The following is a 22,518-nucleotide window of genomic DNA, read 5'->3' on the forward strand; positions in this document are numbered from 1 at the left end:
AGCAGGCCATTCAGGCCATCAAGTCCACACTGAGCCCTCCAAACACATACCACCCAGACACACCTCCCAACCACTCCACCATCACCACCCCATTAGGTCTTTTCTGCTGGTGTGTGCGAGTAGACTGCAAGATTAGGGGGGAGTAGAATTCGGACAGAGACGAGGAGGAGCTGCTTTTCCCAGAGGGCGGTGCATCTATGGAATTCTGTGCTCAAGGAAGCAGTAGAGGCAGCTTCATTAAGACACTGTTGGATGGGTTTTTGCGAGGTAGGGGAATTAAGTGTAGTTGGGATAATGCAATTAGGAGGAGCTGAGATGATTGATAGATCAGCCATGATTTTAATAAATGGCGGAGCAGGGTCGATGGGCCAAATGGCCTACTCCTTCTATTACTTTGAAATTATAACCCTGCGTTTCCCATGGCTAACCCACCTAACCTGCACATCCCTGGACACTGGGCAATTTAGCATGGCCAATCCAAATCAAGGCCAGTGAGCAATGTAGTGATGTGGAAAACAAACACCAGAGAATGATAGAAAGGGACAAGGAGAAAAAATATACCAGCAATCAAATCTGGATTCTAACCATCACAAAAAATTAAACGAAAAGCTCAGTATGTGAATGTATGCTGCGTTGTAACCAAAGCGAATTAACTGACTGCACACGTTGAAGAGAATAATTATGATTTGAGACGCCTAACAGAGATATGGCTTCAGAATGTCAAGGATTGGATCCGGAACATCGAGGGGATACGTGGCATTCAAGTCGCGTGGGAAACTCAGTAAAGGTAGAGGGTGGGCACTGCTAATGAAAGCACTGATAACATGGTAGTCTGCTGTCAGCTCGGATTTCAGGTCCTGATTTTCTGTCCTCTTGTCTGCCTGTTCCCACAGAGCTAGATGTTGTCTGTCCTCAGCTCTGCTTGATTTCTGCTGAAGCTTTGACCCCCTTACACACCTTCTGGAGCAATAAAATATTCTTAGCCTCCTGGAAATGGCACTTTAGCTATACACCTCCTGATTTTAAAAATCTGTATAAAGTTATCTATCTACTTGCTAGGCTCCGTTGGAAAAATGTCCCAGCTTCTTCTTAACTCAAATCCTCCATTCCCAGCAACATGCTGGTAAAGTAGGGAATAGGGAAATGTGTCAAATCACATAAATGTACTGTCTGAAACATTCTGGCTGTGTTCTTGCCTGAGATATTGAGAGCCCCTGGTGTAAGTAATGACGAATGCAATAATTTTGGTCACAGAATTGAACAATCATTTTGCAACAAAGCTATTTCCTCTAATAAGGAGGTAGTGGTCATTTCTATGGTAAGTGTACAGTTTGTAGATCAGAGAGATGAAGTTCCAGACACTTGGGAAGGACAAGAAATGACTGTGATAAATAAGACAAAGAACTGTGGATGCTGGAAATCTAAAACAAAAACTGAGAACACTGGAAAAACTCGGCAGGACTGGAAGCATACGTGGAGAGAAAGCAGAGTTAAAGTTTCGAGTCCAACAACTCCTCTTCAGGATTCTGAAATATTTTGTGAGAACCCCTTAAGTCATCTGCCCAGCTTTAAGACCATAATACACAGCAACAGGATGAGGCCATTTAGCCCATCGAGTCTACTCCACCAGTCGATCATGGCTGATATGCTTCTCCATCCCATTCTGCTGCCCTCTCCTCATAACTCTTGACCCCTTCCTAATCAAAAACCTATCTCTGTCTTAAATGCCCTCAACGACTTGGCATCTTCAACCCTTCTCCTAGTGGAAACATCATCTCCACATCCACACTATCCAATCATCAGCGCTGCCTGACCCACTGTGATCTTCAGCATTTGTTGTTTTCTGGAAGGATTCCAGCATCTACAACAATGCGCTTCTAAATTTCGTACCCAGTTGGTTCGCTCTCCCTGGATCCCGTGAGATTTAACCTTACTCAACAATCCACTGTGTGGTACAATTAACAAAGTTCCCAGTCCCCACCTCTTTCTGCAGACGTAGGTAGCACGATGATTCAGTGGTTAGCACTGCTGCCTTACCGCACCAAGGATCCGCGTTCGATCCCAGCCTTGGGGCGACTAACTGTGTAGAATTTGCACATTCTCCCTGCCGTGTCTGCGTGGGTTGGGTTTCCTCCGGGTGCTCTGGTTTCCTTCCAAAATCTAACGATGTGCAGTTTTGGGAGAAGTGGCCATACTAGATGGGCCCACAGTGTGCAATAAATGTCGAGTAATGAGATAAGGGAATGTGTCTGCATGGGTTACACTTTGGATGGTCAGTGTGGACTTGTTGGGCTGAATGGCGTGCTTCCACATTGTAGGAATTCTACGTGGCATTCCCCCAACTCCAGAATCTCAGAACTCTTGGCTTTTTCCTGGACAGTGTTGGGGAGGGAAACAATGTTTTACACGGGAGGAAGGTTGAGTGAGTGTGAACCCAAAAGTAAACGCAGTGCATTACTTGAGCTGTTTTCCCCGGTATACCAGAGGCTGAGGGGTGACCTTACAGACGTTTATAGAGTCATGAGAGGCATGGATAGGGTAAATAGACAAGGTCATTTACCTGGGATGGGAGAAGTCCAGAACAGGAGGATAATATGTTTGGGGTGAGGGAGGCAAGTGTAAGGCATGATCTGCCGGAGGAAGTAGTGGATGTAGGTCCAATTATAACATTTAAAAGGCGTCTGGATGGGTATATGAATAGGAAGAGTTCAGAGGGATATGGGTCGAGTGCGGGTAAATGAGACGAGATTAATTTAGGCTATCTGGTCGGCACGGATGAGTTGGACTGAAGGACCTGTTTTTGTGCTGTGTATCTCAATGACTCTGGCTTGCCCGTAATGTTTGCGATGCCTGTATGTTCAGTTTCTGTATGGTGTCGGTGCCAATGCCTTGATATCTCATTTCCGCCAACTCCCAACTTCCACCTCCCCAGATGTTAACCATTCCGTGTCTGGTTGTTTCTCAAGAAGCTGCATTGAAGGTTCATCCTGAATTGACACTTTTGTTTGCTTCCCAAAATCAGACTTACTCACTCCGAGATATCGTGAAAGATACTAACTTTCAGGTGGAGGTATCCAAAATTCAGAGGTGTCTGTCTTGATGTTTTCACTTTTCGGTCTCTGTAAGATCCTGAATCAGTGCCATGGGGAGAATTAGTTTGAGCGGAGTGAGAAGAGAGGGGTGAGAGGAGGTGGGATGGTGCTTTCAATTTTGTGGAAAATGAAAAGAATGTTCTGCGAAAAGTAGAATTGCTTGTTTGGAATTTCTAACCTGGACTGACAGTGATGATTTTTGTAATCCCTTTTTACAGATTATTTGAAGATCTGAAGATGGAAGTTTCAAAATCAATAGATGAAGGGCTTTGCCTGAAACATTGACTCTGTTGCTCCTCGGATGCTGCCTGATCTGCTGTGATTTTCCAGCATTGCACTTTAACTCTGACTCTCCAGCATTTGCAGTCCTCAATTTCACGTCAATGTCTGACAGTCACTGAATCCATCGGGACTATAACAATTTTTGACCATGATTCTGTGAGAAGGAACCAAGCTTTTTGGTTCCTGTTTCAGTGCGTTTTCAGCATCAGTGAGACTGGAAGAGAGACCCTACTGTTGCAGCACTCTGATTGTGGATCCAGTAAATGTTATACCGACTGGGAGGTGGAATTCACGGCAGGGAGGTGCTGTACACGCGTTTGTGTGCAGGTGAAGATTCGATCATGGAGAAACTCAAGGAATCCCGTCCCGTGGAAAAACTATGGAAGTGTGGCGACTGTCCGTTTCCCATCTGACCTGGAGCCTCATGGGCGCAGTCACACCGGGGAGAGGCAGTTCTCCTGCTCTGAGTGCCGAAAGGGCGTCAGCAATTCCTCCGCGTGCTGAGACACCCGGGGGTCGACACGGGGGAGAGGCCCTTCTGATGTCCCAACTGCGGGAAGACCTTCAGCAGTTCCTACTTTCTGCAGAGGCACCAGCGGGTCCACACAGGCGAGAGGCCATTCTCCTGCCCCGAATGCAGGAATTCCTTCAGCTATTCCTCCGTCCTGCTGACCCACCGCCGGGTCCACACAATGGAGAAGCCCTTCAGCTGCTCCAAGTGCGGGAAGGCCTTCAACGATACCTCTGCCCTGCTGAGGCACCAGCGGGTCCACACCGGGGAGAGGCCGTTCTCCTGCCTCAAGTGCAGGAAGGGCTTTCACCAGGCATCCCACCTTCGGGTCCACACGGGGGAGAGGCCCTTCCCCTGCCCAGAGTGCGGGAAGGCCTCCAGCAATTTCTCCCACCTGCTGAGGCAAAGGCGGGGCCATACCGGGGAGAGGCCGTTCACCTGCCCCGAGTGCAGGCGGAGGTTCTCATCATTCTGCACCTTGCAGAAGCACCAGTGGGCACACCAGTGCTCCCAACAATCTGATTCTGCTGGTGAAACTGCTGTGGGTCACTGCCAGAACTGAACCCCTGCCCATTCTGACAGTGCTTATAGTGGGAGAGTCTGTCGGATTTTTTTGCGTTATGCCATCGTACTCCCTCACCCCCGCAACTTTGCTTCCAGTGGGCGCTGCACTTCGTTGAGCCCAGGTGCTGTTCCCTCTCGTTATTTTCTGTCCAGTTAAAGAATTTATTGGCTCTGTCTGGGAACGAGTCCCAGTCTGTAAGAAATAGCTGAATACTTCAGGGTGTCCATTTGCATTCAGCATGACTTTTAAATTAGATTTCCAGTTACGTGTCTGTGAAAAGCTCATAGTCCAAGGATTGCACAAAGGCTTGGCAATCCATTGTTGGAAACTGTTTGTTTGAATTGGTAAGTTTTTAAAAAAAAATTATTTCTTAATTTGCCGCTTAAGTTTCTGTCTCTGAGATGGTGGGGGACTTGATCAAAGGGTTTAAATCATTGCTATTAATTAGATTATCTACTTTACCTATGCCCTAGCAAAGTTACCGTATTTATAATTTGTTGGTTTTTATTTAAATTATAATGTTGACGTGCAAGATCTGTTCTTCATCAAGTCTGGTTAGGAACAGTTGAGAAATTGAGGGACATTGCATGTTTTAATTTCACTGTGTTGTGAATCTGATGACAGTAACACTCATTTGTATTGGGTTGCTTACCCTTAGTTGTAATGTTTTTCACCCCAACTATTCACTATGGTAGTGAGTTCCACAGTCTCACCATACTCTGAGGTTTTTCATGAAATCCTTAGAACAGAATTGTAAGGGAAAGTGTTGACGAGGGCAGAATATAGGATCTTAACTGCAAAAGCCAGGAAGTCATTCGACAAAGTAAAACCATGACAATGTAGGGACAAATAAGGAACTTTGACAGCAATGAAGAGGTCACACGTCAGAGTTCAAGATAATGGTCGCGACAAAAAAACAGTGCTCTGCAGATATTAGACATTGTAATTAAGCAAGTTTCTAGATGCTGTATTTGGTTGAATACGATAACGTAAGAGATGAAATAACAAACCACGAATGTAATTTGATGTCGGTAACCATAAATCAAGTGTTTACTGTTGATTGATATGGGTCAATTGCGTCCAAGTAGGCCATTCAGCCCATCGAGTCAACATTGACTGACCGTCCCACTCAGACCCAGTTCGTTACCCTATCCCTGTAACCCTACATCTTCCATGGTCAATCTACCCTTACCTGCACATTCTTTGGACTGTGGGAGGAGGCCAGAGCACCAGAGGAAACCAACGCAGACACACGGGAAGAATGTGCAAACTCCACACAGAGAGTCGGCCCGAGGGTGGGATCAAACCCAGGTCACTGATGCCGTGAGGCAGCAGTGCTAACCACCGTGCCACCACCACATGCTGCTCTCTAAAGAAGTGAATTTCAAAGACTCGAGAAGACTTGAGAGAAAAACAAAACTCTCCTATCTTAAATGAGATGCTAGTCTCTGCCTAGAAATGAGGAGACATTACATTTACATTAAGTCCTCTCCAGATGTTATACAGCTCCATCAGATCATTTGTTTCTTCTAAACCCCAACTGATACAAGCCCAGCCTGACATCCCCTTGTCCCCGATTATAAGTTGAGTAAATCAGTGACCCTCGACCTCACTGGCATGACACAGGACGACCTCAATCCAAGTTGACCTTAACTCTTTAAACTCTTAACCCCACGCCACCATGTGGTCAGTCGCAACTCAGCCCTGAACGAGAGCAGAGGAACGGAATAGACAGCAGTGAGGTGGACATTGCATTCCCAGAGAATATTATTCACGTGAGAAAGTTGTTCAGCTCACATTCGGATCATTGCAGGGACTATGTCTCCTGTCATTTAAATGTCTTTGATCCCAATAACAGTCTAGTTTTGTTGTGTATTGTTTGTGTATTATCAGTGTTTCACTACATGATTTTCTGTTGCTGACATTCCTATTAGGGTGTGTGAATTCAGTACCAGATAATAGTCTCAGTTCTGAATTATCCTTGAGGATTGGTGTAGAACGTACTAAGTGTCAGTCATAATAGAAGAAGCGCTAAGGTTTATTTAACCCTTTGCTGTCATTGTCCTGGAACTGAAGAATTGGGGAAGTGTAGAAGGAGTTTTACTCAGTATCTAACCCAGTGCTGTCTCTGTCTTGGCAGTGCTTGTTGGGGACAGTGTTGAGGTAGCTTCACTTTCAATTTAAGAGTAGAGGAAGCTTTATTCTGATTGTAATCCCATGCTGTCCTTTTCCTGGGAGTGTGAGATGGCATCTGTAATTGAAGTGAATGCAGACTTGCTGTGGGAGTGGAGGGTACTTCTACCTGAGCACACCCATCTTTGAGATTGCTGTGCTGATCAAGACACTCTCAGACACCTTCATTCACTTTTCCAACCAACCACAGGGTGGTTAAGGATGGTATAAATGCAAGCATTGCCAGCGATGCCCACACACCATGCATGAATAAATACTTTTTGTTTAAACGTTACATTCACATTCCAAATCCTTTAATGTATGATTACTTACCTGGAAAATTCCTGTCTGTTTGGTATATCATTTTAAAACATAGGAATGTGTTAACCATGTAGAAATATAACAAGAACAACAAATGGAGAAGTTAACAGGTAATGAGCAGGACCAGAATGCTGAGTCAATCTGACCTCCATGGCTGAGAGAGTTCTCCCAAATGTTGAAGTTACACCAGTGCCTTTTACTCCTGCAGCTTCCCCAAACGTTTGTCCCCGATGTAAGATCATTCAATGACCTAGAGAACTAACTGTTTTTATCTCCATAGCTGCTGCCAGACTTGCTGAGTAATTCCAGCCCTTCTGTTTTAACCTTTTATGGGATTTGAGCTTCCCTAAGTCAGTGTAATGAAGAACTGCAGATTCTGGAGATCTGAAACACAAAAATGCATAAATTGCTGGAGAAACTCAATAGGACTGGAAGCACATGTGGAGAAAGGAGCTGAGTTAGCATTTCAAGTACTGTGACCATTCTTCACAACTGTTCTGGACGCAGGCCAGGATATTGACTGTTTTTCTCTCTCTCTCTCCACCGGTATTGCCAGACTGGCTGCGTTTCTCCAGCAATTTCTGTTGTGACACTTTCACAAGGTTGATATTTGTAATCCATCCCTAAGTGCAAGGTGTCTTGCTTGTGCCAATTCAGAGGGCAGTTTAAGAGTCAACCACATTGCTGTGGGTCTGGAGTCACATGTAAGACAGACCAGGTAAGGATGGCAGTTTCCCTCCAGAAGGGACATTGGTGAACATGGGTTTTTATGACTATTGACGTAAGTGCCATCGATACCATACTGAAACTAACTTTGTGTTCCCCATTTATGATTTGAATTATTCACATCTCACCTATTGCTATGCGGGGATTTGAACTCATGATCCCTGGATGTTTCCTATCACATTATGTCGACACTGTTGCTTCCCATCCTTTGCTATTTTGTGTTTGCTCTTTACGTCTTTGTCCTCTGATGTTTGGGAAATTGAAACTGTTTAAAAGATTGCCCTAAACCTGCCCCTTTGACCAAGTCTTCGGTCACCTGTCCTAATCTGTGCTCCGGTCTTGTGATTTTTTAAGGAATTCTCATTATGTTCACGTGAAGCACTTTAAGATAGTTAACTGTACTTAAGGTATTATTTGAATGTAGCCTGTATCCTTATCTTAATATCTGAAAATAGAGGGTCATATTTTAAAAGTAGAAGACAGAAATGAGGATGATTTCCTTTCGTTCTGAGGGTTGTGTGTCTTCCTCAAAAGACAGTGGATTCAAAATCTTTAAGGCAGAGGTAGATAGATTCTTGATAACCAAGTGGGTGACAGATTGTCGGGGATGTGTAGGAATGTAGAGTTGAGGTTGAATTCAGATCAGCCATGATCTTATTGAATGTTGCAGCAGGCTAAAAGGGCCGAGTGGCCTACTCCCGCCCATTGTATGTCTGTATCAAGCAGTCTGTGTCTCCCCTCTGAAAGCTATTGCCTCATGTAGACAATTAATTGAACACCAGATGACCTCCTATTGGGAGCAGGCACATTGTAGCAATTGCAGTATTTCTTGTGTTAATTTTGTTGTTTCTTACGCAGTGTTGCTGAGAATCTTCTAAATGAAAATAAAAACACTTCTATAATTATCGCACCAATGGAAGTGTTGGTTTGGATGTAACATTGTTGAAATAGCCATTCCCATCTTTTCCAGAATTTTGTATTTAAAGCCCTCGAGTCAGGTTTCCGCCCCTGAAACAGTTCTTATCAAGGTCATATTTGACATCCTTTGTAACGGTGACAGGGATGAACATTGCCTCGTCGACCTGCGGACAGCCTTGATCAGGGTTAATGACAGTACTGACCCCCTCCAATATCGCTGTATGCTCTGGGAGGGTCTGCTTTTAGCATCTTCCATTCTTATTTGTTTTTCCGTAGCTGCTGGTGTTGGCATCTATACTGATGATTCCAACTGTGCCTGAACACCACTTCTCTCCCGACTTCTCTGTCATTTATAATTTACCAATAATTTCATCTGATTACCTGCCCAATTTCCAGCACTGGATAACCATAAACATTCCCTTAGTTAAATATTGTGAAGTGTGAAGCCATTGTTTTAATCTCCACGTTCGTCCTGACCCCCCGCCCCACCACCGCCCCCCCCAACCCCAGTAACTCTGTTGACAGCCTTCGTGTCACATTTAAACTAGGATCGATAAATTCGTGATCAGTCGGGGGATGAACAGTTACAGGAAAAGGGCCGGAAAGTGGATGTGGGGAATGCCAGATCAGCCACGATCCTACTGAATGGAGGAGCAGGCTCAAGAGGCTGAATGGCCTCTTTCTATGGATCCCGAGCCCTGACCTCTGATACAGGTTCTGGCTTCAGTATGTGCCATTACTGAGAGTCCTGATGTTCCCTTGTGTAATATCAACAACTTAGCAGCTGCTGAAACCTCTTGCTCCTTTGTTACCTCTGAACACAATATGCCAATGTGTCCAGTGGAGGCGATGGCCGACTTAATTGTCACCAGAACATTCACCCAGGTAATGTTCACGGGACTTGGGTTCAAAACCTGCCACGGCAGATGGTGGAATCTGTATTCAATATAAATCTGGAATTAAGAGTCTAATGATGAAATCGTTGTGGTTTGTTGTAAAAACTAATCTGGTTTCCTGCTGTCCAAACCTGGTCTGATCTACATGTGATTCAGATCCACTGTCAACTGGTTGAATCTTCACTGCACTTTCAATCAAAAGTTCCAGGCGGAGGTTCACTATAACCTCCCTACTTTTGTACTCCATTTAAAGGCCAATCTCCCTTTTGCCTTCCCGATTACTCATTGAAATTGGATGAAGAGTTCATGTCATCCTTACCACCGGCATTCTAATCAACTGTCTCTACTGCAGGCTTGGCAATAGTACATTCACTTTACTTATCCAAGTAATTCATATACATATTGTAAATAATTTTGTGCCCCAGCACTGATCCCTGTGGCACATTGCTAGTTATAAGTTACGATCCTGAACATGCCCCTTATCCCTCCTGTATCATTGGTTAGCCAATCATCTATCCATACGATTAGACTGTTTCCAATATCATGTGCATATCATTGGCTCTGCCAGCAAGTCTTGCCAAACTGTCCTTGAAAAAGTGGTGGTGAGCTGCCTCTTAAATTACTTCACACATATGATGTGGTCTATAATAAAGGTTCAGGAGCGAGTTCCAGGATTTTGATCAATAACATCGATTTAATGCGTATATGTCACAGTTGGAATGTTGTGTTCACACTTATCTCCTCTTGCTGGTTGAAGTGATGGAGTGGAAGTTGCTCTTCAAGAGCTGCCACTCATATAATCAAGCCAGACAGATCGATTGTAGCCAGAGACTCTGCCATTTTGACTTCTCATCAATCTACATTCTTTCCATCCAAGTTTTCGTCACGTCAAACTGCCTCGCAATGCTGTTATGGCCACAGTGAACTATAATAACGTGAAGATCGCTGGGATGATTTTCGACATCCGACTGCAATATAAAGACTGATCATTGTTTCCAGTTTTGGTGGAACAAAAGACATCATATTGGTGGATAATTACAGTTAGTGCAAACACAGCTATCCATCGATATATATTAATTCTGATCACTTCAATGGCCAAATTTCAATTCAGAAACCAAGTGCACTCGGCTGCTTGTAACATAGACAACATTACAAAATGGCTCATAGGAGGAGAAATGGGACATTGAGGAGGAGTGAAATGTTTGCTTTTGGTCACCTCCACAATTGTTAGAAAAACAGGTTGAAAGGATTCTTAAAAGGTGTCTAAAGTAATAATGTGGCATAACACTTCAGACAGCGCAAAGTGGAAGATCACTTTCTAGTGGAAGAAAAAGACATTTCTTATTTCTGAAAGAACTGGGAAACAGAAGAGGGAATGAAATCTGACTTGGGAGCTATTTCCTATTTGTTGAGAATGTTGTTTCATCACAGTCTTGGTTTAGAGCATAAGCGCTTCATCAGGAATAAAGGGTGGCCCAAGGGGGCTGAGAGATAAATGGGAAGGAAGTGGGGCTGGATGAAAGGCAGCTGGGAGTGCAATAGGTAGATGGAGGTAGGGATTGATGGTGATAGGTCAGAGATGAGGGTGGAACAAATAGGTGAGAAGCAAGGTGGACAGGTATGACAGGTCAAGAGGTTGGTGTCGAATTGGAAGGTTGGATCTGGGACAAGGTGGGGGGAGAGGAAATGAGGAAACTGATGAAATCTACATTGATACCTTGTAGTTGGAGGGTCCCAAGTCAGAAGGTGAGGTGTTTTTCTTACAAGCGTCGGGTAGCAAGAGTTTGGCAGTGGAGGCAGCCCAGGTCTTGCATGTCCTTGGCGGAATGGGAGGGCGAGTTAAAGCGTTCAGCCACAGGGCGTCGGTCGTTTAGTTTTATTGTCCCAGAGTTATTCCCTGAAACGTTCCGCGAGTTGGCGTCCAGTTTCCCCAATGTGGATGAGACCATATTGCAAGCAATGGACATAATCTTATAAATAGATTGCATAAATCTTAGCCTGCCAGAGTTATTTTCTTTATTTAAATTAAAGAAAATTTTAATTAAATTGGGTGATTGCATGAAACGGTTTGTTGGTCAGATTTGAATCATCACTCCCAAATGAGACAATGCCATGAATATCAGTGAACTGCTCTTTTTGTAAAAAACCACAAGTTCTTGATGTATTTTCACAACTTACTGGTATTCACATCTGCACATTCAATGTCAAACTCTGACATCAGAAATGAAATTACACCATTAATTTTGACTTTCAATATTCGAAGAAGCAAATTAATAGCACACAGTCAATACCAAGTCTGATTAATATGAAATTAAATTTAACCAAAAAAACATAAAACCAAGCTGGGAGGTAAGAAATGGGGGAAGGGCACAAAGCAAGAAATGCAGCATCATAGAAGGTGCTCCTCCAGGGAGTGTATTTTACCAACTACCGCTGCTAAATATAAACACTCTGATATGATCCTCCGGTTTTAATGTAAACCATAGCACCATACAGTAGGTACCATTTAAATGAGTTAAAAATACAAGCCTTGAGCAAATACAGCCTCCAGCCTTACCCCCCGCTTCTTGGAGCTTGGACCTTCCTCAAGCTCCGGCGGGTCGTTGAAGTCCTGGGCTCCAGCTGCCACTCCTCCACTGAAGAAGCTTTGGGAAGCAGATGCAAAGGCAAGATACAGAACAGAGCACCATTATAAATGAAAGCAGCTTACAGAGACATTGAGCAACAGCATCACATGGTTTTGACCCATCGACCTCTGGGTTATGTGCCCAGCACACTCACGCAGCACTACTCTGCTTCTGGGCTCCCAGCAGCTGGATTGTGGATCAGTTTAAAGTAGGTCCTATATCTCTGACAACATCGGTTCACAAGGCAATGAAGAAAGGTTTCAGCACACTGGTCTTCATCAATTAGAGAACTGAGTATAGATGTTGGCAAGTTATGTTGTAGTTATACAGGACGTTGATAAGGTTGCACCTGGAATAATGTGATCAGTTTTGGTCCCCTTGGTGTTCTGACTTCTGACGTCTTCAACTCTGCGTTTATCTTGAACTTGGTGGGATACTTTGTCCAACTTAGCATGTTTAAACAGTATCGCTCAGATGATTCATTTGAAACTTTTCAGGAAGTGACCTCAATAAGATTGAACTATTCAAAGTTACTTGGACTCTATTTTAAAATTACATGAGGACCAGTAGTCAAAGACACGTACAGCATGGAAACTGACCCTTTGGTCCAACTTGTCCATGCTGACCTGATAGCCCAAATTAATCTAGTCCCATTTGACAGCACATGACCCATATATTCTGGCAGCTCATTTCATATATGTACCACCCCCTGCATGAAGACGTTGTCCCTTTAATATATTTCGCCTCTCACCCAAAACCTATGTCCTCTAGTTCTGGACTCCCCCACCCTAGAGAAAAGACCTTGTCTATTACTCTGTCCATGCCCCTCAAGATTTTGTAACCTCTATTAGGTCACTCCTCTGCCTCCGATGCTCCAGGGAAAACAGCTCCAGCCTATTCAGCCTGTCCCTGGAGCTCAAAACCTACAACCCCCAGCATCATTCCCATAAATCGTTTCTCATGGAGAAGTCAACGTTTCAGTCCTGAAGAAGGGTTAATACCCAAAACGCTGACTACTCCACATTCTGGTGCTGCCTGGCTTGCTGTATTCTCCCAACTTCCTGCTTGCAACTTCGGGTTGCAATATGTAGTGGCTCAGTGGTTACCACTGCAGCCTCACAGCGCCCGGGATCCAGGTTTGATTCCAGCCTTGGATCGCTGTCTGTGAGGAGTTTGCACATTCTCCCAGTGTCTGCATGGGTTTTCTCTGTGTGATCCTGTCTTCTTACATAAACCAAAGATGTGCAGGTCATGTGGAGTGGCCATGCTTAATTGCCCACATTAGTTCGGTACATTAGTTAGAGGGAAATGGGTCTGGATGGGTTACACTTCGGAGGGTTTGCGTGGACTTGTTGGGACAAATGGCCTATTTCCTGTCGCTAATCTCATCTGCACTAATTTTGTCTCTAACGAATGGCAGAGTAGACTCGACGGGCCCAATGGCCTAACTTCTGCTCCGATGGTCTTGCGGTCTTAGGTTTATTTGGATAAATTCATTGGCAATGTGCATTCCCTGGCTCAGTGAGCAGCAGTGCCCACGCTGGTGTTTCTGCAAGTTGCAAGCAAACATGAACCTCTTCCCACACTCGGGCCAGCTGAAGGACCTCCCACTGCTGAAGGACACACAGGTGTTTCAGCAGGGTGGAGGAATTGCTGAAGGCCTTCCCGCACTCAGGTCAGCAGAATGGCCTCCCCCCCCCCCCCCCCCCCCCCCGCTCCCGTGTGGACCAGCTGGTGCTTCCGCAGTGTGGAGGAGCGGATAAAGCCCTTCCCACACTCGGGGCAGAAGAATGGCTTCTCCCCGGTGTGGACGGACTGGTGCCTCAGCAGGGCTGTGGAATTGCTGAAGGACTTCCTGCACTTAGGGCAACTGAACGACCTCTCCCCCATGTGGACTCACCAATGGGCCAGCAGGTCGGAGGAAAGAGCAAAGCCCTTCCTGCACTCGGAGCAGAAGAACGGCCTCTCCTCAGTGTGGACCCACTGGTGTTTCAGCAGGTGGGAAGAACTGCTGAAGGCCATCTCGTACTTCGGGCCGGAGAACAGCCTTCCACGGTGTGGATCAACTGGTGCGGCAGCAGGCAGAGGAATCACCGAAGGCCTTCCCACACTCAGGGCAGCAGAAGGGCCTCTTCCCCTCTGTGGACCCACTGGTGCTTCAGAACCCTTTCAAATTTCACAGTATCCTTCTGATAGGAGACCAGAATTGCACACAATATTCCAAAAGTGGTCTAACCAATGTCCTCTACAGCCACAACATAACTTTCCAACTCCAATACTCAGTCAGAGGATTGCGAAAGCTTTCAAAACCCACAAAAAACAAACAGGAAAGAATGGAGGGACAAACCGAATTTTTGAGAGTCAGCTTGGAAGCATCAATGAGAAATCGGCGGATTGGGTCTATTGGGTACCCGTTCTCCTTAAATACACTATATACGTATCCCTCTTCTGCTCTTCGCAGTTTCTCTGTGCTGCAGTGTGTAGTGGTTCGTTGAAATAATGTCCTGATGCAGCAACGTTTGTGGATGTTGGGATGATTGCTTCTGTGGTTAAGTATTTGGTTTGTGTGTATTGTTTTTCTGTAGAGCTAGTTTGAAGTTCCCCATTGACTGTTCGCTCTACTGTGACATCTAAGAATGGCACTTTGTTGTTGTTCTCCTCTTCAAACCAGGAGCCCCCCTCAAACCCAAAGTCTCACCATTTGGAACACCAATATACAGACTAGTCAAAGGCCTCCACTGAAAACACCAAGTCGAAGATTCACGCCACTCCATTTACTCCATCCAAGAATTCCTGAACACCAAAGACACTAAGATAGAAGAGGATGGAATAATGCTCTCCTTTGACATAACAGCCCTGTTCACATCCATTAACATCAACGTGGCCAAACAAAACTGAAGACACTACTCGAAGAACCAAAGACACAAACACAGCACCAACTTCATCAGCAAAGATAGCACTGTCAACCTCGTGGAACTGTGTCTTACCACCCACTTCATATTCAGTAACAAGCCCTACAAACAAATCAACGAAATACCCATGAAACCACCAGTATCAGGATTCCTAGCAGAAGCAATAATGCAGAGACTCGAACAAACAGCCCTTCCAACGATCCAACCCAAACTTTGGGTCTGCTACAGTGATGACACTTTTGTCATCAAAAAATGAAACAAATTAGAGGAAACCTACAACACCATCAACAATATCCTCGCTGACAAAAAATTCACAAAAGAGGAGAACAACAACAAAGTGCCATTTCTAGATGTCACAGTAGAGCGAACAGTCAATGGTAAATTCAAAACAGCCTCTACAGGAAAACAACGCACACGAACCAAGAACTTAACTGCAGAAGCAATCATCCCTCCACATACAAACAAATCTGAATCAGGACACTATTTCAACGAGCCACGACACACTGCAGCACCCAGGAACTAGTATAAATAATTGCACAGCGCATTTAAGAAGAATGTGTAGCCTGCACCCCTGAAAATGGTTTTCCTGACCGGGAAGCGAACGCGGGCTGCGGCGGTGAGAGCGCCAAATCCTAACCACTAGACCACCAGGGAGATGCGGATGCCGCTTGTCAGCTCTACTAAAAATTACTTTCCTGCCCGGAAATCGAACCTGGGCCGCGGTCGTCAGCAAGCTTTCACCTGTGCATCCAACAAAGTCATTTCTTGTATCCATTGCTCCCGATGCGGTCTCCTCGACATTGCGGAGGCTGGAGACTCCTCGCAGAGTCCAGTCACGGCCCTTGAGGGGATATCTCCAGGACACCCACAACAATCAACCCCATCGCTCTATGGCCCAACATTTCAACACCCCCTCCCACTCTGCCGAGGACATGCAGGTCCTGGGCCTCCTCCATCGCCGCTCCCTCCCCACCCGATGCCTGGAGGAAGAACGCCCCATCTTCCATCTCGGATAAATTCAAACCCAGGACATCAATGTGGACTTCACCAGTTTCCTCATTTCCCCTCCCCCACCTTACTTCAGTTCCAAACTTCCAGCACAGCGCTATCCTCATGACCTGTCCTACCTGCCAATCTCCCTTCCCTCCTATCCGCTCCACCCTCCTCTCTGACCTTTCACCTCCATCCCCACCCCCATTCACCTATTGTACCTTTTGCTACCTTCGCCCCAGCACACCCCCACCCCGCAATTTATCTCTCCGCCCTGGAGGCGTCCTGCCTCCATTCCTGGTGAAGGGCTTTTGCCCGAAAAGTCGATTTTCCTGCTCCTCGGAAGCTGTCTGACCTGCAATTCTTTTCCAGCACCACTCTGATCTAAACTCTGGTTTCCAGCATCTGCAATCCGCACTTTTGCATACGCAATAAACCCAGTGTGTCGATTTCACATCAACAAACTGACACAAGCAGACACAACGTGTGCAGAAACCCTAGCCACATTACTTTACATAAAAGACATCTGGGAAATGATGTCCAGACAACTCAACGCTCTCAGCATCATGGTAGCCCACAAACCTACCAACACACTTAAACAGCGGCTAATGAACCTGAAATACCCGATACAAACAACCAGCAAACGAATGTTATTTACAAAATACCATACAAGGAAATATATACATGAACTCTGCCGCACAGTTCTCTGTGGCAAGAAATGCTGGGATGAGATAGGGAAGATTTTATTCAGCCAAAACGAATCGGCACTGACTGGACAGTTATTTAAAATCAACGCTGTCAGACCAGGATGGAAGATCCAACGGGATGAACAGATTTCCTGAAGATTTACAAAGCTGAGACTAGGTTTTGGTATTTGTTCCCTTTCCACTCCCAGGAGCCGCTGTGGTTGGGGCGGTGAGTTGGAGAAAGTGAAATGTGCCCGTGAGCAGCGTGTGGGGCTATTTCAGCTTCCCCTCCTCTGACAGCGCTGTGACGGGACTCTGATGTTCTCAGGGACACTTACTGACGCGAGACAGTGAAAAGAGTCTCGTTCCTGCAGATCAGGATTTCAAACCGTATGCCGGCTTCAGGACAATGAGAAAGATTAATTGGGATTGTGTGAAGAAGCTGTGAGCTGCATTTCAAACAGGAAGGTGGAGTCAGTTGCGTCATCCATTGCGCCCCGGCCCTGTGCGTACCTGACGCCACCATGCTGCAGAGTTCTGACGTTAACACGGACATGCGCAGCAATGGGAACATTCACAAGAGGAACAGCGAAAGATAATCACCGTCACTGCTTCCCTTCCATAGTTCCAACTTTGTGAAGCAGTATCTTTCACTGGCAAATAAAACCCATTCGTCCTCAGGTGCCTGCTTCATTTCGATCACGACTTCACGCCCCTCACTGTTCTAGTCTCATTTCCAAACACTTGGCTCATAGCCTCAAAAGTAGCCCTGTGGGTATCTGATTGTTCCACCCTGACAGGCAGTGGGTTGCAGATTTCCAACCCCTCCACTGATTTGAATCCTAAAGAAGAAACCGAGGAGTTGTCTTCCTTTCTTTTTGACGACATTTCTCAACTGTAGTCGGCAAGGTTCACACCTGCGTGGGGAAACCGCAATCGATCTCAAATCCATCGTATTAACCACTCGACCCACGAATAAAGAACCACACTAACAGCTTCATTTCCCAGGTCTCTCTGCCTGTGGAGCTGAGAAAGAGTGAGTTATTGCTGGGTTTGTTTGAATTCAATCACTTCACAGGTTTCGAAAGGGTTACATATCTGCACATGGCGAGTCTGGTTGTTTCATCACGAAAGATGAAATAAACTTTCAGTTAAAAGCAAAAACAGAAATTCCAGGAGCAACTCCGCATCGGTGGAAAGAGAAGCAGAGACAATATTTCAGAACTCTGTTTTCTCCTACAGTTACTGCCAAACCTGCTGAGTTTCTCCAGCAGCTCCTCTTTGTGTCTCGGATTCTCAGCATCCGCAGTCCTTTACGTTAGAAATTAAATCAATTCAGTCTCATGTGCAGGAATGAGAATCCTTTCAATTTCCCAAAAACTTGGCAGAGATTTCAAGGCATTTGGAAAAAAAAGTAAACGTGACATTAGGAAGAACACTTTTTTGTCCCTGTCTGACCGTGACAAGGAGGCAGATTCAAGAACAAAAAAGGGAATTCGGTGGTCATGTCCAAAGTAACAATGTGGAGATTTCCAGGGCGAAGGCAAGAGAATGATACGAATAGAGACTCTCATTTACATGCTGTGTAGAACCAGAATCACGTGTTGTGATTCAGAGTGAACTCACAGTTCAATCAACGGAAGGTGGGGATTTAGAAAAGTTTATATTTATACAATCTCACGTCAACGCAACAACAAAGTGGTTTAATTATCCGCCAGTGGAGAGAGCCCTGTTCCTGGAGATGGGACAAACAGCTGGCTCAGGGATATCAATCGACATTGCTCTCTTTGCCACGAGTTCAGAGTGAGAATATTGGAGAGACAAAGGAGTGAATAACGATCTGAGTCGGAGGGTGACTAACTGTTCATGGCGACTATTCCTGGCTAACACGAAGTCGTGTGTAACAGCAGACGATGTGATAACACGGCCTCGTGTGGGTGTGGTAGGGGTCAAGGGCATGCGGGAGTTCGGGTCCAACTAATATTGAACTCGATCTTGAAGACTGGAGGGCTGTAGGATTCCAAATGGAAAATGAGACGTTGGTCTTCCATCTGGAGCTGAGTTTTGCTGGAACACTGCTGCATGCCTGAGACAGAGATGTTGGCTCGGAAACAGGGTGGCGTGTTGAAGAGACAGGTAACCAGAAGCTCATCGCCTCTGGGTGGGCTCGACCCACCAACCTTTCAGTTAACAGCCGAACGCGCTGACCAATTGCGCCACAGAGACAGGCGATGATACAGGCTGCGCCATAGCTTAGGGGAGGCTATTAGTGAATTCATAATTCAGCCTCCCCGCCTCGAATTACAATTGCCGTCTATCAGTTTTACTTTTCCATAATAAAGCCTGGGAGATTTATTGTGAAGACACCGGGGACAGGCTGGAGACACATCCATGTCACGAGGAACGAGCTTTCTTATTCCGGGCCGTCGCCCTTCGAGCCTTTCCGTGTTTTGCCTGTTCCCGAGTTCTCTCATTGGCTCGGAGGCGAGAAGGTGTTTGAATTCCTGATGTGCAGGAACGACAATTCTTTCAATGTCTCAGATCAGTTCATGTCCCGAGAACATCAGAGTCAATCTCCCGGCCTCTTCAACAAGGGGACGGTGTCTGCACTGTCTCTACTCAGTGGGACAGTTCATCTTTCATTCTCCTCCAAATACGTTTACCAAAGAGTTTCTAAAGATTCACAAAGCTGGAGACTGGGATTTCTGTTTTGCTTCATGAACATTTTTCCATTTCCTAACTGACAATATTTTGCCAAAATCTCTTCCCAATTGTACGCCTTGCGTCATGTCCAGGGATGAGGAATTTCCATTTTGGAATGTTCGGAATGTTCGCTTTGGAGCAAAGAAGGTTGGGAATGTTCGCTTTGGAGCAAAGAAGGTTAACTGGAGATTTCCTGGGGCTGTTGGTAATGATGGGAGAAGAAGCGGTGGGAATGGGCAGATTAATGATCAGAAGAATCAATTGCCACTGACCAGAGTCAGTTACCAGAGGACAGGGATTGAAGTTCTTGAATGAAAAGCAGCACTTGTGCCTAATAAACACAGAGAATACTGCAGAAAGCCAACAGGTCGAGCAGCATCTGGTGAAAGGTAAACAGAGCTGACGTTGTGAGGCTGTAACGTTGTTTGTTCAGAACCCGAGGTTCCTGCATGGCAATCAATTCCCAGACATGAGAAAACGGGACTTTATTGGGACGGGTTTTGTGAAGTTTGGGCGATAATACAACCAAAAGGAAGTCATTTAAAATCGTCAGCGAAGAAAACATAGTCAGCAGGTTACCACCTTGAGTGGGGGAGCCCCAAAGGATCTCTACGCCGACACCATAAGTGTTCGGCCACAACGATCGCCCAAGGTTGTGGTCTAAAATGTCTCATGGAATGGTTCTAACAGGAAAGGTGAGTATTGGGCTTGTCCTGTCTGCGCCATAGCCCCAACGTATCCTGTTCCCCTGGATTTGATCAGGACAGAGGAGGCTGATGGGAGATCGAATTGAACTGCACACATTGATGAGAGATAGAGCGGTTGGGAAGGATCCATTCCCATGCATAGAGAGATGAATAATCAGGGCCGAAAATAAGAAATTTGGGGTTCATTCAGCAAAGCTAATGTAGAACTGTTCACAGAAAATTGTGATGAAATTCCCTCGAGTTATTTTGATGAGAAGTGTTGATGATGCTAATACAATCGATAGGATGAACGTAGATTGGTAAATGTATTTGGTGACAGTTCTGTTCTAGCCCTGTGAGCGAAACCTGGATCTGAAGGAACAAAAGGGATATTTAAAACATCGATCTGAAATTGGCTACGTGACAAGAAACAGAACCATCATTAACAGTTGGCTTTTGAACTGGAAAAGCTTTCTCGTCAAATTAGCTTGAGGCTTGAGGTATGCAAGGTCACGATAATTTAGGTAAAACACGGAAACGCTATCCTCATTAGCAGACAGTGAAAGGATTACAATACGCAAATTGAACATTTTCGACAAGTGATACAGGGGACTGGGAAGATAAGTATTATAAACTGTGAACAACAAAGTTCTGGAGCACAACACTTACATTCAAAGACCGAAAACATCCAGGTCCTGATTAATCAGATTGCATTGTGGTGCTTTTCTGCAAAACATCCACTTGCAATGTCCTACAAAAGAGTGACAAAACCAATCCCTCTCAGCCCAGGATAGAAAATCCGAAGGGATGAACGTTTGCTGATTTTCTGAAGATTCACAAAGCTAAGACTGGGTTTTGGTGATTGTTTCCTTTCCACTCCCAGGAGCCGCAGTGGTTGAGGCGTTGAGTTGGGGAAAGGAAAGTGTGCCCGTGAGCAGCGTGTGGGGCTATTTCAGCTTCCCCTCAACTCCAGCGCTGTGACTTGACTCCGATGTTCTCAGGGACATTGACTGACGCGAGACAGTGAAAAGATTCTCATTCCCGCAGATCGGGAATTCAAACCGTATGCCGGCTTCAGGACAATGAGAAAGATTAATTGGGGTGTGTGAAGAAACTGTGAGCTGCATTTCAAACAGGTAGGTGGAGTCAGATGCGTCATCCATTGCGCCCCGGCCCTGTGCGTATCTAACGCCGCCATGCTGCAGCGTTCTGACGTTAACACGGGCATGCGCAGCAATGGGAACACTCATAAGGTGAACAACCAAAGATAATCATCGTCACTGCTTCCTTTCCACAGGCCCAACTTTGTGAAGCAGTATCTTTCACTGGCAAAGGAAACACCCTTGTCCTCAGGTGCCTGCTTCATTTCGATCACGATTTCAAGCCTCTCACTGTTCTAATCTCATTTCCAAACACTTTGCTCACAGCCTCCAACGAAGCTGTGCGGGTGTCTGCTTGTTCCACCCGAACAGGCAGTGGGTTGCAGATTCCCACCAGTCCCAATGTGAGTGAAATACTTTTCCCCCTCCACTGATTTGAATCTGAAAGAAGAAGCCGGGGAGCAAGCTCCCTTTCTTTTCGACGACATTTCTCATTTTGTACTCGACAGGGTTCACACCTGCATGGGGAAACCGCAATGGATTTCAAGTCCATCGCATGAACCACTCGGCCCACGAATACAGAACCACACTGACAACTTCACTTCCCAGGTCTGTCTGCCTGTGGAGCTGAGAAAGAGTGAATCATCGCAGAGTTTGTTTGAATCCAATCACTTCACAGTGATTCGAAAGGGTTAAATATCTGCACATGGCGAGTCTAGGTGTTTCATCCCAAAAGGTGAAATGAACTTTCCGTTAAGAACAAAACTAGAAATTGCAGGAGGAACTCAGCAGGTCAGGCAACATCTGTGGAAAGAGAATCAGAGACAACATTTCAAAATTCTGTTTTCTCCGACAGGTACTGTCAAACCTGCCGAGTTTCTCTTTTTGTCTCGGCTTCTCAGAATCCACAGTCCCTTACGTTAGACATTAATTCAATTCAGAAACCCCTTTGTGGAGAGGATTTCCGTTTGGGGAACATTTTCCTGACCCCATTAAAAGCGTTCATCTTCGAAGCCAAGCGAACACACCGCCCCTGGGTGGGCTCGAACCACCAACCTTTCGGTTAACAGCCGAACGCGCTGACCAATTGCGCCACAGAGACAAGCGATGGCGTGGGCTCCACCATCGCTTAGGTGAGGCTATTAGCGAATTCATAATTCAGCCTCCCCGCCGAGAATTACAATTGTTGTCTTCCGCGCAGTCTTGCGAGGGATCACGGCTTTCTTAACTTGACTTGTGCAAAAATGCCCGATTAAACTTCTCAAAAAGAACCTTCGTATAAAGAGGCTGAGCTCCCTGGAGTACGAATGGGACAGGAAGTGAAATGATTG

At 45.6% G+C, this 22,518-nt stretch overlaps 1 non-coding gene across 1 annotated transcript; it reads right to left on the reverse strand.

Annotated features, from left to right (window-relative positions):
* Positions 1-22,215: 22,215 nt before the first annotated feature.
* On the reverse strand, positions 22,216-22,289 carry trnan-guu (transfer RNA asparagine (anticodon GUU)). Its single transcript has one exon. It is a non-coding gene; the product is annotated as a tRNA-Asn (tRNA).
* Positions 22,290-22,518: the final 229 nt, after the last annotated feature.

This window comes from Chiloscyllium plagiosum, unplaced genomic scaffold, assembly GCF_037043375.1.
Source record: "Chiloscyllium plagiosum isolate Xiang-an unplaced genomic scaffold, Cpla_swu_hap1 HiC_scaffold_27, whole genome shotgun sequence".
Classification (NCBI taxonomy): Eukaryota; Metazoa; Chordata; class Chondrichthyes; order Orectolobiformes; family Hemiscylliidae; genus Chiloscyllium; species Chiloscyllium plagiosum.